This window comes from Antennarius striatus, chromosome 8, assembly GCF_040054535.1.
Source record: "Antennarius striatus isolate MH-2024 chromosome 8, ASM4005453v1, whole genome shotgun sequence".
Taxonomy (NCBI): Eukaryota; Metazoa; Chordata; class Actinopteri; order Lophiiformes; family Antennariidae; genus Antennarius; species Antennarius striatus.
Genome location: NC_090783.1, coordinates 7,457,501 through 7,474,830, shown reverse-complemented (window position 1 = coordinate 7,474,830; position 17,330 = coordinate 7,457,501). Strand labels below are relative to the sequence as shown.

The 17,330-nt window shown below is 38.5% G+C and overlaps 1 long non-coding RNA gene across 1 annotated transcript; it reads right to left on the bottom strand.

Moving 5' to 3' along the window:
- Window positions 1–9,600: 9,600 nt before the first annotated feature.
- On the bottom strand, window positions 9,601–11,302 carry LOC137600669 (uncharacterized). Its single transcript, XR_011036966.1, has 3 exons — window positions 11,091–11,302; window positions 10,891–10,974; window positions 9,601–10,776 (listed from the first exon to the last, which is right to left on the bottom strand). It is a non-coding gene; the product is annotated as an uncharacterized lncRNA (long non-coding RNA).
- Between the last annotated feature and the right edge of the window lie 6,028 nt (window positions 11,303–17,330).

Genomic DNA, 17,330 nt, shown 5'->3' with positions numbered 1-17,330 from the left:
GTTGGTTGTATTTTCCACAGAGTGACTCTGATTCTTATAGAGCGCCAACTCACCTGATAGCCAATCACAGTGGATGGGAGTGATGCTCCACAATGAGTAGGTATAGCGCAGGTGTCTAGTCCTCAGCTTTACTAAATTATCAGTGGTCAAGTCCACTTTCTGTGTAATAGCAGACTTGGTTTGATTACACTGTCTAGAGCAGTGTGCACCATCGCTCTGCTCACTCCTCATTCTGCAAGTTTGACAGATGCAGCATTTGTGGCATAAATTCCTGAATCTGCAATATTTTATCTATTAATTAAAAGACAACAAAAATATCATTGCTTGCATCTTAATAAGGCGTACAACTCAGCATGCTTTCTATTCACTTGGAATTAAAAGAAAAATATAAAATCTAACTTCTTGCAGTAAATTCACTTAAACTGCACATTCTTGAATAGCACCACATTTATTTTCACAAAGCTTTTTCCACAGTCTTTCACTGAAAAGCAGATAATCATGAGGAGTGAATTATTATCTCTTAAAATACATTGAACAGTTTTCTTTGCCAAGCCTTTTTTTTCATATTTTAGGAAACAGCAGTATTAGACAGTCTTTTCTCTCTTATTCTCTCAAAAAAACTGGTATAAATCATTATTGTACTTTTGGGAAATTTTCACTCAAAGAGATGATCATTTTTTTCTTTAAATGAGATCTTTACATGAATTTCTTCTTCTTTAGTCATCGTCGTCATCGTCATCATCATCACCTTTTCGAGTTTTTGCAGCCTGAAAAAAAGAAACTTCTGTTGAGCCAGTCAGATGAGTATGATCTCAGAGCCTGATAATGAATCAGTGATTCTTCAAAACAATAATGCAAAACAATCAATTCCCACTTTGGCACCAGTAGTGACATCAGTTTTAACATGGGGGGCTGGAGCAGGAGGAGCACCAGGGGCAACAGGAGCAGCTGGAGCTGCAGGAGCAGCAGGAGCACCTGGATTGGCTCGAGCATCACGGTCATCAACAGCAGGATACGACATGACAAAACTGAAGGGGTACAGCTGAAGGGGGTGACAATGTGAAAATTCATTAGTTCACACATTGTTTTTATTTGTTATCTCACGTTTTACAAGACTAACATAACATGTTCTAAGGGTACAGACCTGCAACTAGGATCCGTCGATTGCTAAAAGTTTGCTGATTCATTCAATTGCAAATTTTTTTTCTTGAAAAGTACATTTTGGACATACTGAGCTGGATCAATGAAGCTTTATACTCTGGTTTTAGTTAATTCTTTGTTTTCATAATAAAAACAAATAATTAAAGAAAAATAGATTACATGAAATTTTTTTTTCCCATTATCTTTCTTATTTACATATTATTATTATTTGATGATTTTGATGATAATAGAACTGATATGTCACTGAAAACCTTGATGACTTAATCAGGCTACGTAGAGTCAGTAGTTCCTCATTTTAAATGGTGATGAAACAGACTGATTCATAGACTCAATACAATAATACACACAACAATACAATACACTGACAAACAAATAAGTCTGGAGAAAGGATAACTGACAACTATAAGAAGATCTATGACAAATTTCAGCAGTGGTGGAGAAACCACACTTATCATATGGGTGATGCATCACCGGAGAATATCCATTGAAACTAAAACGTTTTTGACTGCAGGTTGTCCTCAATATACTACCTGTCATAGATACGAACAACCACGGGCCACCATATTCGACTACTGTACTACTGTTCCCCTTTGTGACACATCTCAAGCAGAACAGCATTACATTACAATACATAACATTAACACCTTATAGATTAAGATTTCACATGTCATGTCAATATAACGCCGTAAATGTAAGACTAAGTGAACAGTTAGCTCAAATTTCAGACTTTATGTAGCCTTTTTAGCTTTTCTTTTTTTTTAGCTCATGTAGCTTCTTTTATCCACATCTCTGTGAACTTCTGCGCAGGGAACAAACATACAATTATTTATTTGCATGAAAGATAGTGCCACTACCTGTAAGACAAGCCTGTCACAACATTCTTGTTATTTCTCTTTTTTTAAATTATTGACGGGGTTGTCCCCCTGTAGGAACTAAATGATGTAGGAACTGTGTTAGCCGGGTTAGTTTTCTGGCCGGAAGCATTAAACGACGCTAATGCTGAATGCTGTACTCTGAATGTTTTGCTATGTGATGGTCAAGTTAACTGAGAAATTTAATGGAAATAAAATAAAATAAGTAATCAAGCATAAAGTGGAGTGTTGGACTTTTGCTTACCAGGAAGTGCATTTCTATATATTTATTATTGTACTGTATGTTTTTCAGATTTTTTTTTCTAGGTTTCCTAGAAATACAACCCTAAAGTGTGAAGTAGTATATTTTTTTAATATTTAGATGAAGCAAAAGCAATGTACTAATCAAGCATGATGATGTCTCTTACATGTCTTCCATGTAGTTTCTGGGCATCAGCTGGGAGAAGCTGGGAGTGAGAACCATGATAGTATCATGAGAAAGTATTTTGTAGATAAAATAAATAGTCAGGAGTGTAAACAACATAAATAAGCTCTTACAACTCTAAGAGCTTTGACCGGGGCTTCAGCAGGAATAGCTGGGACTGCCTGTGAAGATCAGATCAATAACTTTAACTTTCAGTAACAAGATCAGATAGAGAAAAGAAAGAAAGCACACGAGCCAAGCTCACCAGGCTCAGTGGTGAACACATAATAGCAGCCCTCTGTGTAGAGCTTATTCCTTTTGAAAATGTGACATTTACTGTGGTTTTGTGTGTTCTATTGTACACCTGAGCTGTGACTTACTGTACCTGAGCTGGAACATGATGAATATCCAACTCCATGAACATTTGGTGCTGTTGCGTTGGAAAAAGCTGCAGAATCAGAATCACAATTAAGAATTTTCTCATGAAGATTATGTGATTATTATAAGTTGGAAACTTCAAATATATTGCAATGGATCTCAAGGTAGGTTTTCCTTTGTTAAATATCAAGAGCTAAATATCAGTGAGAAGCAAATCCGGTAAAATGTCCCTTACAGGTGCACAGACAGCCACAGCAATGATGCAGGCAGCAAGCAGGATAGATTTCATTTTGAATAAAACTGTAAGAGAGATTTTGTTTTTGAAAGATCAGACTTTAAAATATTCAATGTGTCACTAAAAAATCAATTAAAAAATGAAGAACCCTACATTACTTGATTGGCCTACATTACCTTTTCTTTCTGGAAGCACTTGAGTCCTGAAGGCTTGATGAGGAGGGCTGTAAGTACTGGAGAGCGATTTGCGCCTCTTTATTTGCTGACAGGATGAGCGAACCTATGACAGCTTCAGTGGTATGCCAAAGATGTCCTTTTTTGAGTCCAAAATTGGCTGCCATAGAACTGTAGCTATAAACACACACACACACACACACACGCATCAGATTTGATTTCTCACTGATGTTATTGCATTCTTAGAAACAACTCAAGGACTCATTCTATGAATAAGTCCACAAGTGTTGTATCTGCAAGAAATCAATTGTAAAACATTTTTGATTGAGCTGGTTGTTAGAAAGTGTCACATCCTTCCTTTTAAACTTGCTACACATACAGTTTTAAACATTATGGTTGTTATGTTTTACTAGTATCATTTCAATGTCATCTCATAAAAATTAGAACATGTTTCAGACCTGTTAGGACTCTCTCTTTTCCACTTGATCTCATTCACCTTTTTCTGAATATAAACTGATTGGCTTTTGTGGAATGTGTAAATTTCATAGCAGACTAATAATACAGCCCTCCTACATCGGCTTGTATGAACACTTGTGGCAACCCCTAATTGTTGTTCTGAGTTAAAAATGCATGAACTGTGAAGAAACAGTATTGCCATGATGACAACCTCTTCTTTTGTGTATATGGTCTTTGAAATAAGGTAAATTGTAATTCTTATTGCAAGTTCACAAATTTTGTATTTATTTATGTTTAAATCATGCTAACATTGGCTATTCCTTCGAGGAAACAATTCACAATTTATGCAATTGTACGCAGACTGTATGCAGTTTTATTCTTAAGTTTTATTCTTCATGGGTTGTCTCTGCTGGTGGCTGCAGGTTCGCAATTTGGGTTCAAGAGCTGTCTGGATGGTTGCTGTATCTTGCAAGGGTTCTGTTCAAACCTGCAGCGACCACATCAGCATTTGGGTGGGGTCCAGAGGTGTTCGGCCCCTGTAAGACTCCAGCTGAGCCCCCACAGTTGTAGCCACTGAGGTTTTGAGCAGTGATGGGAGATACACAACCAGTTGTCCCATTTTGTCCAATTATGAAGTTGGCAGAGCCAGAGTGCAGAGGCCCACGGACCCAATCTGATGGACCAGATGGGAGCACGCCATGGACCAGAAAGTCACCTTGACGGACCTGTGGCAGGCTGACCCACATTGTGTCAGCTTGCTAATCTGGGCAGTGTAGGACGTCCTACCTAGCCCAGCAAACCTCTTCACCTAGGGGAAGGCAGAGATCCCAAACTGAAACCTGTGCGTAGCAAGACGAACGCTGGAACATGTCCTTCGCTCCTGCCCAATAGCACCAGGGCCGGTACACCTGCCGTCACAACCTCGTGCTGAAGTAATTTGCTGAAGCCATCAGCAGGGGTACCAGGCACTGCAGCCAGGTGAGCATTGTCACCAACACCATCACTTTTGTCAAGGCAGGAGTTCAGCCAAAGGCAGGTGGCAAAAAGTTACCAGTAGGGATCCTGGCAACTGCCCAATATTGGCAGCTCTAGGTTGATCTAGAAAAGCACATAAGGTTCCACCGGCACGTCTTCAGCACCACTCTGAGGCCAGACATCCTTCTGGTCTCAGAGAGTACTAAGGACATCACAATAATGGAGCTGACAGTGCCATGGGAGGACCGCTTGGGGGAGGCCCAGAAAAGGAAGAGGACCAAGTATGAACATCTGGTCATAGGATGTCATCAACAGGTCTGGAAGGCATGATGTATGCCCATCGAAGTTGGCAGCAGGGGATTTGTGGGGTGGTCGCTCCACAAGGCCCTGAGCTTATTGGGCATTACAGGAATAGCAAGGACCAGAGCCATCAAGAACATGTCCAAGGCAGCTGAGAAAGTCTCGAGATGGCTCTGGATCAAGCCGCGGCTTGATCAACCGTGGCTGGGTCACCTGGACGAGGCTGTATAATGTTGCAAGATCCGAAACACCCGATGAACCCATGATGTGTTCAGGTTTCATCAGAAGATGTATTTAAGAAATCTGTGACAGAGAAGAGAGGAGGGGATACTGAAAGGTAAATGTTTATATCATCGATAGGATTACATTAAAAGAGTTCTTGTTTGCATGCGTCCTGGCGTCTTTGACGCACAATTTTTGACGGGGAAACATGATCGTCAGAAAGCGTGCGTCCCAGGGACTCAAGCTTTAAATGCTTACAATTTTAAAAATCAATGCTACTTTTTTCCGTAACATAATATTGGGGAAAAAAATCCATTCCATTCAACAAAAAATATTCACAATTTATCCATTTCTACACTTAAATTTCAAACCCGGAAATCGCCGTTATGTCTCACGCAAGACTCACCTGCAGGATTCAGCCCCGTTAAAATTGACTTGCATTGAGAGAAACGGCAACACGACGTCTGCTCATTTTGCACGCAGCAGTGATAGAGCGACAAATTGATCTTATATTATCACCATGCCTCAGAAAAAAACAAATGACAATCAGTGCTTTTTCGGATAAAAATCAATCAAAAATCTATCAAGACAAAGAGACAGATATTTCTGTGGACAGTAAGAATGAAGAGGCAGAAGAAGACAAGCAAAAACCAGCAAAATCCATTTGTACACCAGTGGATGCAATTAGTCAGGCACATTGATAGCTATGGTGAAAACTACATGTATTGCAAGGTATGCACACAGCACAATGGTATGCACAAATCTGCAAAAAAATCTAAATTTCATGAGGTCCACCTTTACTTGCCATGCTGAACTGAATTCACACATGTTGGCCATGGATATTCTCTCACTGCAAGAAGGCTGAATGAGATTCATTGCAAAACCCAATGCCAAGAAGGATAAAGCAATCTTAGTTCTTTTAAAAGTTGTGAAATGGGTGGCTGCTGAAGATATATCCTTCAACAAGCTTAAAACTATCATTGAACTGATGCATGACATTGGTGTACCTGATGTAGATCTCCTTAAACAACAAAACATAAATTATGACTCATACGTCACAGAAAGCCAACTTTTGGATAGTTTGGCCAAATTCGCAGAGAAAGAGTTAATAGAAAAAAATTAGGCATCTCCAATATTAAGCATCCTTGCACATGTTACTGTAAAAGGTTAGTTCTCTGCTCAAATAATTTACTCTGATACAATATTTCTGAAACTGTTTTTTTTAAAGAATAACTACCAGGCTTTAACATTTTGATAAAAAAATATGTAATTTATTCCTTTTTTCTTTTTACTTTTTGAATGGTTATGACATTATTAATAATATCATTAAAATTAACAGTTTGTTTAGTTTTTATATTGTACTATTGGCTAAACTCAATCCTTGCGTACCGCTTTACATTATATTATAGTATTACTTTTGGGATGCATAAATGTAATGCTGGGATGCACAAATTTTTGTTGCAGCGCATCCCAGGGATGCACTACTTTCTTGAGGTAAAATGAACTCTGCATTAATCATTACCACTATACTAATTCCTCGTTAGTATAGTGGTAAGCATCCCCGCCTGTCACGCGGGAGACCAGGGTGCGACGAGGAGAACATGTTTTTGGGGGCTGCAGTGGCTCAGCAGTAGAGCGGGCGGTAGAGTTGGTCATCCAGTGTTCCCAAGATCGGCTGTTCGATTGCCGCTCCCGCCCAGCCACCTCGGACCATGAGCTGACAGTGGTAAGTGTCTGCTCACCTCCCGAGCACTGCCAAGGCACCCTTGAGCAAGGTCCCCCTTTATAAGTTGATCATTAGGGCGTACCACGCAGGAGCTGCCCGCCACTCTACCTCCCCCACACTGCATGCCTACAGGCCTCCTAAGTGTGTTTGTTACGGGCCTGTACACACTATATATACATGCATGATTAAATACTAAGAAGTAACAGTAGAAGTAGATTGTCCTGGAATAGATTCCCTGGAGTTTGAGGAGGAGACGATGGAAGATTCATGGGGAGTCTATATAGGGACATCTAAAATGATTTCTGTTCTGAAATTAGACAGAACTCTAATTCTAATTATTGTAGTTGTAATGTAATGGTTCTCTTAACATCATGCAATTGGATTAATTCTTCAAAGCGGATTGTGTTTTGAAAATACTTTTATATATACAGTACAAAACAATATTATCCCCATTGTATGCAAAGATCAGTTTCTTAGCATCAGTTTATTCTTATAAGGTGATAAGATGAGAGGAAATATCTTTATGAGAAGGAGAAAAAAAAATCTGAAAAAATATAGTATTTCAGCAAACTTGAAATTTATTCTTTTATATTACTTTTGTAAAACCACAAGTTTCATTAAAAGTAAATATACATTGTTTTGCTTCGTGTATATTTTTCTCAAAATGTCTTTGCTCATCTTGTCCTACCAGATGCTGCTGTGACAATGTTGTCCTGGTAGCAGGTTGGGATCCATGGGCACTGCAGAGGGATGACCAGTGGACTTCTTTGGAGAGGAAACCAGGTGTTGTCTGGTGTGGACGACAGGAACTGGGAGGTTCCATGAGTATCTGGCTTCTGTGGGACCCTCAGAACATGGTTGCTCCACCTCAAGGGAAAAAGGCCATCAGAGCGTCAGGTCTCGTGTCTGTCTCTTGATTAGCTCTTTCTTGTGACAGATTGGATGACCGAGCCTGTGCACAAATCAGAAAATGTGAAAAAAAGATTTGAAAATCATTATTGTCAAACTATGTTGAACATAGGCACTGACTTATGCTCAGCTCATATCAACAAAACAGCCAATATGAAAACAGACAAGACAGCCTTGAATGAGACTATGACATCAAAACCAAAGAAAATCCAGGGAATTCTCTAAACTGCCTGTTTTCTTCAGTTGATATTCAGTCATGTCTAGGTACATGAATAAACAAACACAGAAAAAACTAACTTTCTGTTGCGTAAGAGCACCTGAGGGAGGGGCTGATTTGTTATTGTCTTCTTCTTCTTTTCCTTTCGGCTTTTCCCTTCAGGGGTCGCCACAGCGAATCAATTTCCTCCATCTAGCCCTGTCCTTTGCATCCTCTTCTCTCACACCAACTACCTTCATGTCTTCCCTCATTACATCCATAAACCTCCTCTTTGGTCTTCCTCTAGGCCTCCTGCCTGGCAGTTCAAAACTCAGCATCCTTCTACCAATATATTCCCTATCTCTCCTCTGGACATGTCCAAACCATCTCAGTCTGGCCTCTCTGACTTTAGGCTGATTTGTTATTGTATCATGCTGTAATTGTGGTCAAACCAAATACTGTGTGGCAAAACAGAAAAGAAAGAATTACAAAGGAAATGTGAGGAAATTGTGCATTAAAGGATTTAGTTAAAGATCTTCCTTCCATCACAATCTCCTGATGGCATTAAAAAAGAATCTAAATCCTTCCAAGTATTATCATGGAAGAAGTTTAAGCTGATGCAGCACATCTCTAGATTTGTAATGAAACTAGAACCCAGACACTCAGGTGAAACCTATGGCCTTGACACTGAGAGGTGTGTTTTAAAATGCATGGGTGCACAATGGTGGAATAATAAATCTGGGTGCAAAAAGAGCATGGTTTATTCTCCTTCATCCATCTAAATTCCATCCAAGAATATCTATGGAGGTTTCTGTGCTGTGGGATGAGCCCATAACCAAGAAGGTGTAGCCCTAGTCATCATTTATTATGTAGCATCACTAATGGTTTTGGTTGTGAAATAGTTTTCTGTGAGAAGTTATGTCTTGGACTGGTGACTGGAAGTCACCAGTTCAAGGCTAAGTGTGGACAAAAATAATTTTGGAGTGTGAGCTGGCAGTGAGAGGTGTCAGTTCACCTCGAGAGCACTGCTGAGGTACCCTTTAGCAAGACACTGCCCCCCTACAAGCTGCTCATTAGGGGCACACCATGAAGGAGCTGCATGTCACTCTACCTCCCACTGTATTCAATTGCATGCTTACAGACCCCCCCCGTGTGTGTGTGTGTGTGTGTGTGTGTGTGTGTGTGTGTGTGTGTGTGTGTGTGTGTGTGTGTGTGTGTGTTTGTGTGTGTGTGTGTGTGTGTGTGTGTGTGTGCGTGGGTGCGTGGGTGCGTGGGTGCGTGTGTGCGTGTGTGTGCGTGGGTGCGTGTCTTGTTTTAGGGCCCACATATGTACTCATTTTTGGGATATACGTATAGTTAAGAGTGAAAAGAAAACTTCCCCTAGGGGATTATCAAAGTGTATTCCTTCCTCTTTCTTCTTCAAGAAAGTTTGAAGTTTGACTTGGGAGGTAATTTACTAAATGTCCACATTTCATTACGTTACCAAAATTTAGCATTTTTGTGATCTTAAACTTACCTTTTTTTTTGTACACCACAGCATGAAACAATCTTGCTCGTTTATATACAGTATAATATATAAACATAACTTCCTGGAACAACATAAAGTTTATTGTGTACAGCTGCTTTGTTAATGTGTTGCAAGAAGTAACAACAACAACAAAAAAATTGGCTCATGCACTTTTCATTGTAATTTAAGATTGTAAAAGTATAATATATACAATTTGTGACTCAGTGCATTAATCAAAAGTATTGATTTTTTCAAATTGTTGCATGTTTGTTACATTAATCTACAGTTTTCTACTTTAACTGCAATTGTACATTAGGAATAAGATTACATTCATTGGGAGTAGCTGCTAAAATTCGCTGCTTTTGTACACTTATAAGAGATGGATTCAGTGCGATTGATTTTATGTCAGGAATAGATGTATTTATGAAAATATTCATGGGGTTGAGAATAAAATGCTGCGAGGACCTGAGGCAGCAGAGAGGTTAGATGGATGGGAACATTATTTAAGGCTCAGGCATGATTAAAGTACAGTGTGACAGACTTCACTGATGAAGCAAAGAGTCAGGTATTAAAGGCTCCAGGGGTGGTGATGTGTGCCCGCTGGGTGGGTATTAAACCACTATGTCATCATCATCCTCCCACAGGTGTCTCCAGCAACGTCCTTAATCAACCTCTGACAAAACACATAATTACACCCTGCCTCAATTGTAGCTTTTCCAACTCACAATAAATCAACACCTTCTTTAGGTTTCATACAGGCTGTGAAGGAGAGTGCATTAATGTTGATCGTGACATGATCAAAAATCAAAAGAGACACAGAAAAACATGTAAATGTTGCTGCACAAATACTGAAACATGAAAAATACAAACAACTGCATTTGTATAATTCATATACAAATGAACACAGTATTTAAGAATAATAGCATTCATAAATATTTTTAAAAATGCATTTCCATATTGCTGTGGGAATTTTCTGTTTTGAGGGAATGTCAAGATATTTTATCCACTATCTCCTCGACCTTCAGTGGTCGTTGTTGGTGTGGTTGTGGTTGGGGTTGTAGTTGTAGTTGGTACAGTGGTTGTTGTTGTAGTTGTAGTTGTAGTTGGGACTGTGGTTGTAGTTGGAACTGTAGTTGTAGTTGGATTTGGCTTTGGTGGTGGAGGTGGTGGGGGGACAGTCGCAGGTTTGGGAGGCAACAGAGCTTGCAGGAGAACCCAGAAAGGAACCGAAGACTGGGGTGGAATTGGGTTTTGATTGCCTCTCTGCAGAGAATAAAAAGAACAAAATAAAGCCAGAGGTCTCTTTTAAAATAACATTTAAATTTAATGTAGTGGTGTATTTAATATATAATTGTAAATGGTTAAAATAATTCTTACCTCATCACTGTCAGACTCACTGCTAGAGCGATGACGATATCTTCGTACCTCAGTACTTTCTGAACTGCTACTGCTATGACATGTCTGTAAAAGCACGGTACATTTATTAAAATTGCAGTTGTTTTCCACATTAGGTCATTATCATTTATTGTTCATTGGACAACAACAAGAAAAGAGAATGTTTTATTATTCTTACTTACAACCACGGGAGAATTGATCACGCAGAAAATCAGCAGCAGGAAAATCCTCATCTTGCAGCTGGAGTTTTATATGAAATCAGTTGATAATCAGAGCTTCCTGCTGCAACATCCAAGATCAAGATTTAATAATGAATAAAATAGTAACCTTGTGTTCTCCACCTTCAAGATGCTCCCTTCAGGAAACTCCATTAGCTTTTAAGTGGTCTCAGCCTGCCCGCATTGCTCTTGTACTTTAAAGGTGTGTTACTTGGTGTCAGATGTGGTCGGTGTCATGGCAGCCTATGAAGACAAAACCAAAACAGGCGTGTACACAGATGTGTTGCCTGATGAGACTGTGTTTTATTAATGGCCCACATCCTGATGATGATCCAAATGGGCTTAAAGTCTTTTCTGACACAAGCTGAAACAACCACTAAACTCAATTTGTACCAGTGATCACTCACACACACACACACACACACACACACACACACACACACACACACACACACACACACACACACACACACACACACACACACACACACACACACACACACACACACACAGAGAGAATGAGAGGTTAAATACAGATTAAAAACAAATATTACAGTATTATAGTTGTTTTCAAAAAAGAAATTAAATATTTGCAGTCAAAGTCAGAGGAGAGATGTTGCTGAAACACTCTTTACTTATGAAACAGTAATATGTGATCTAAATCTCAGATCTAAATCTCTTCCTGTAAAACAAACTGAATTCTTTTCAAATCTTATTCAACAATACAGTCATCATCTTTGCTCTTTTATTCCCTTTATTATATTGTATGACCTTTTGGGAGCATAAAGGAGAGTCACATCAGTAAAAACTTTTAAATGTAAAACTAAGGAGAAGGAAAACTTCACATCATCCCAGGTACATTTGCTGTTATGGACAAGTTTTGACGTTTTTGCTTTTTGATTCCTCAACAATAAAACAAAATATAGAACATCAGACTCTGTCAAGAGACGAGAGCCCAGATAACGTGTACAGTGCAAAGCAGACAAGTTTGCCCTGAGGGACAGCAACAAAGTAAGGAAATGACAACATTGACAAGCAGCTCATAAAACCATGGTTTATAGTGTTTAGTGCCCTGACATGCTTTGTGTTCAGTAATACACTAGTCACAAAATGTTTGACATTTAATGATAAAACTGGTCATTTTATAGTCTTTACATCATGACACGTGACTGCTTTCATAATAGAGATATTTATATTAAATTTTCTATAGCATTAAATGAAAACTGATTTTAATCAAAGGTAGTAAAAAGACATGATTAGTTTTTGTGTGCTTCTGCAGCATTTAATAATGTGATAATACAGTATGTCATTCACTAAAGGCATAATAAAATTGCAGCTTTACATTTCACGCTGAACCTGGGTTTATGAGATTTTAATCAGTCCAATCAAAGTAGTTGTTGTTGTTAGATGATAACTGTTAGTTCTTTAGCTTCTTTTTTAATATTCTGTTAACATGTTTTAGGTTGTTTGTCTGTTCATACCACTACTCATATATTTTTCCATTCATTTCTCTTATACAACGCATTTCTCCACACCGAAGTTACTTGTCTCACGTGATAAACAGGTTAAAACATGCAGCTGCAAACTTTCTTTTAGGCCAATTTGAGATAATATCATGACTGAAAGCTACAACTTAGTTTGTTTGTAAATGATGGTGTTTTAAGCCTTGGTGTGAAATCAAAGTGAAGCTAGATCACCGGAGGAAATCCACTGTTGTGGGAGTCGAGTTTCAGTTCAACACAGCAGACAGCTGTAGGCACAGTTTATAACAGCAATGCTGCATTTCAAAATATATATTGAGGAATGAGAATGAGCCGTGAGAAAGCATGAATTTGTTCATGCGTCTTTTGTATTTAGTATAGGCACATGAAATGGACTGTCTCAAACAAAGGATAACATGTATCAACATTAACTGTCTATTGGTGCTTTATGTTTTTGTGGTCATTGGTTCTAGGTAAATTCCCACCGGGCCAGACAAGGAGCCTGAGTCATATTTGTGTCATCAATTGCTTATTTGTGAAACTTATTTCCTGGAGTAATTAAGTCTGTACTTGATCCCTGGTGTGCTCGTAGCTGACTTAACATAGCCTGAGGTTATTTCTTTCTTTCTGGCACCCTTTTTATTTGAAAATTATCATTTTCATGTGAAATTGTTTGTTACTTTAAAACGTCATACTAAAAAAACACCATGGTGTACTTTTAATACTTTTCACTCTTGTTCATAAATGTACTGTCACACACACACACACACACACACACACACACACACACACACACACACACACACACACACACACACACACACAGTCACACCATGAGCAGATATGAAAACATCTTGTTTTGCAATAAGACAGTGTCATTGCAAAACACACAAACCAGCAAACCCATGTGTTACCATGTCCAACAGTTAAACCTATTATCACCCATTAATGGTGTTGATGTTTGAAGTTCTTTATTCACAGCATGCATTGATTGAGAAATCACATTGACAGCTGTGATGCAATTAAACACTCAGACTGTCAGGAAAAGGGCGGATCGTGGTTTCCAGCTGTTGACAGATTGATAGAATGATGTGCAAACAAAACCAGCGTGATCCAGTAAGCAGATCTCTATCGCCAGAATACATTATGTACTGTATTAGAACCTCAGATTAATGTTCTGATGTCAAGCTGCATAGACATGTATGAAACATCATGAGTCATTGCTGTAGTTCATTCATGAGGTGTGTATTGATGATTAGAATCTATTTATAAATGTTTTTAGTCAACCTCCAATTTATAACTAGTAAAGAGAATCCACAAAGACTTTGGAACTCTCATTCTGCATAATATAATTAATATTTTTTTACTGCTGACATATTTAGAAGTCCTTGTAAGTAGTTACAACTGTAGTCAAAAATCATTGGGAATGTATTTGTGTGGATTCTCAGTTATACAGTTCAAAGCAAATCAAGAAGAGCGAAAAAAGAAACAACTGGACTTGCTTTAGGTTGGCTGAAGACATCTCATCGCTCATCCAAGAGGTGTCATTTCTTAAAATGTCAGCCATCATAAAATGTCAAACTTAAGCATGTCCAGTGCATCACATAATGCACACATGTACAATGCATGCCTCCATGGGATTATATACTATAGATGAGGTCTTTACAGAGAGTTTTTCCAATTTGCATCAACTATTTTTTATTTTAGTGGGTCAATTTCCAGAAAAACAAATTTCATATAACTGTATTAATTTTTTTAATTGTTATTATTGTATTCGTGAAAAAGAAAACCATTGTACAGAAGTTGCCACCACTTAACTTTCTAAGTGGTGTAGTTAAAATTAACCTTTAGGATGGCATGTGATGAATATATTAAAACCAGAGGGGAACATTTGTATAAAATACATTCTGAACACATGACAAGAGTGACACAAAAAAGTGTCGGAAGCTGTTTTAAATATTGTTGCCATATTGTAGCCATACATTTATTTTGATTTCAATAATGTGTCACAATCATTTAATGAATCATAATAATAACAGAGCGTGGGTTCTCCGGCTTCCTCCCACCTCCAAAAGTATGTGCTTCAGGTTGATTGGCCGGTCCAAATTGCCCGTAGGAATGAGTGTGTATGTGCATGGTTGTATGTCTTTGTGTGTGGCTCCGTGGTGCACTGGGATCGTGCCCGGAGTGTCCCCCGCCTCACGCCCTATGCCGCCGAGATAGGCTCCGGCTCCCCGTGACTCGCTGTGGTGGATGTAGCGACGGTAATCTGAAGATGACTCACTGACTGACTATAATAACAGAACGTTTTATGACCTAGACACAGTTTTCATGGTAAAGCAGCACTGGAAAAAATTTTAAAAAATAGGTCATTCATGATTGATTATCATACATCTACTGCTTGGTTTTATTTTAGATTTTTATTTTGGAAATGCAGTTGTAGCACCAGTAGTAATTGTAGCTGGTGCTGGAGTAGTTTGTGGCTGTAAGAAGAAAAGAAGGAGCTCGAGCAACTCAGTCTGCGCTGGACCATTAATTCTTGAGCTGTTGTTATTGTTGACTCTTGCTCTGTTGTTTTGGGCTCAGTGGTAGTACTCTTTCAACAGAACAGTATTTAATTGTCAAACCAGCAGAAGTGGAGTTTATGAGTAATCTTGAAGTATTTGTCAAATTAAGATAAAGAAAGTGCTCATCTCAGTGGAGTCAAATTCAGAGCCAGACTTAGAGCCAGACTTCAAGTTGCTCCCAGAATGAGCAAGATGGAAGCAAATTTTTTCAATGAAAAGATATTTTTTTAATATCTTTTTTCTTTTTTGCACTTAAAGGTGAAGTCAGAACGAGGCTCAGGAGGCATCCAAGTTTGAATACTATCTTCAGCATGTTTACAGCAAAACAAGACATACACATAATTAGATGAATTGTTTTTCTAGAATAGTTGCAAATGCATTATTCCAGCAGTCTCACACACAAATAAAGGAATATAATAATCTTCACAAGATAAGCAGAATAATAAGTTACTTATACAGTTACAGGTGTGGCTGTTGTCTCAGTGGACAGCATTGTTGGGAAATTATTCATCACCATGATCATCAGTCTTCCTCCTTCACATTTTACAGTGAGGAAATAGGTAAGACAAAAAAAACATGAGACAGAGTGTAAATGGATAAATTACGTATAATTAATCTTGTCATTTTGCAGAAAACTTCTAATTACATTACACTACACCTCTATGATATTCTAATGCTCAGTAAAACAATACGTGCATTGCTGGAGTCGATTTTTAGGTATGAATGCACATATCTGGTCATTTGACAAAACGCAGAAATAAAATTGTAAGTTCATTTTCAAGAAGTAGTCTTCTGGATCGAAATATTATCATGACCGTATTTGTTTCAAGCTTTTGATGTCATCACTTTCCTCAGACCTTTAGGAGAACTGTATCAATTTGGTTTTTGCTCTGTCTTCTCCACATGTGGTTCAAATGATGTCTGCTTTGGTCCCCGAGTAGCACCCACCACTTATCTCAGATTGCTAAAAGAAATGAGATGGCATCTCCTAAAATATACCAGTGATCCTTAACTGCTGCTAGTGGCATGGTCATACAAATTGAAGCAATCAGACAACCTGCACCTGTCTCAGTACCCTCAGACAAATGTTCAGCTGCAGCATACTTCTTCCCCAGAATTCCTGCAGCAAAAATGATCACAATCTTTTCCCTGCCATTCCCTCCATCCACAGTCCCATATCCTCAAATGCATTATCTTCATTTGTCCACCAGATGTCCCTCCCTGGGCTTTCCCTCCGGTTTCCATCACCTGATGGTCAGCATACCGTTACAATTTAACCATGTTACCCCACCTTATCCAAGTTTCCTTTTAGATTTTGCTTTCCCATTTATCTTTAAAGTGTTTTTTAATCCTGTAACTGCTATCTATAAATTTGTATATCCAGTAGAAATAATGGTAATGTTAACTAACTACAGAGGTCAACTAGATAAGGATGCTGTTCATCACTCACTCTGTATGATGTCTTTATAGAGCCGCTGGCGCAAGCAATACGCCAAAGTTAAGATCTTGGGGGAGTAGTGGTAGTAAATGGTGTGAAACACATGATAATATTATTTGCTTACAATGTAATAGGATACCTAGCCCAACCCAGACAGATCAATACGCACAATGATGAGAATTTTGGAATCGTATGGAGATCTATCAGGATATGAAATAAATACTTAAAAAACGCAAATCCTAATATTCAATTACAGTAATCCCTCTTTACCCGTGGTTAATGTGTTCCAGGACCACCTGTGAAAAACGAAATTCTGTGATATAGCGACAAACTATTTATTTTATTATTTATGGTAATTTAAACATTTAACCCTCCCCCTACTGACATTAAAACACCTTATATCTGTATTACCTTTTCCCAGACTGTTATAGACTGTTTAAAGCACTTTTGTAGAAAAAAAGTGTTCTTTTAATACATGGAAGTGTGCTGTGGTCCGTGAGTCTCGGAACACAGCGCACACATGGATGCTATCAGCCAATAGCATCCGCGTATGGTATCACGCTAGTGACTACTTACTAAAAATCTGCGATGTAGTGAAGTCGTGCATCTTGAAACGCAAATCAGCGAGAGATTACTGTAATTACCTAGGGTTCACCATTACAAAAAAAAATATCTAAACTATACAAAGGTAGGACATGGTGGAGGGACTATGTCTCTC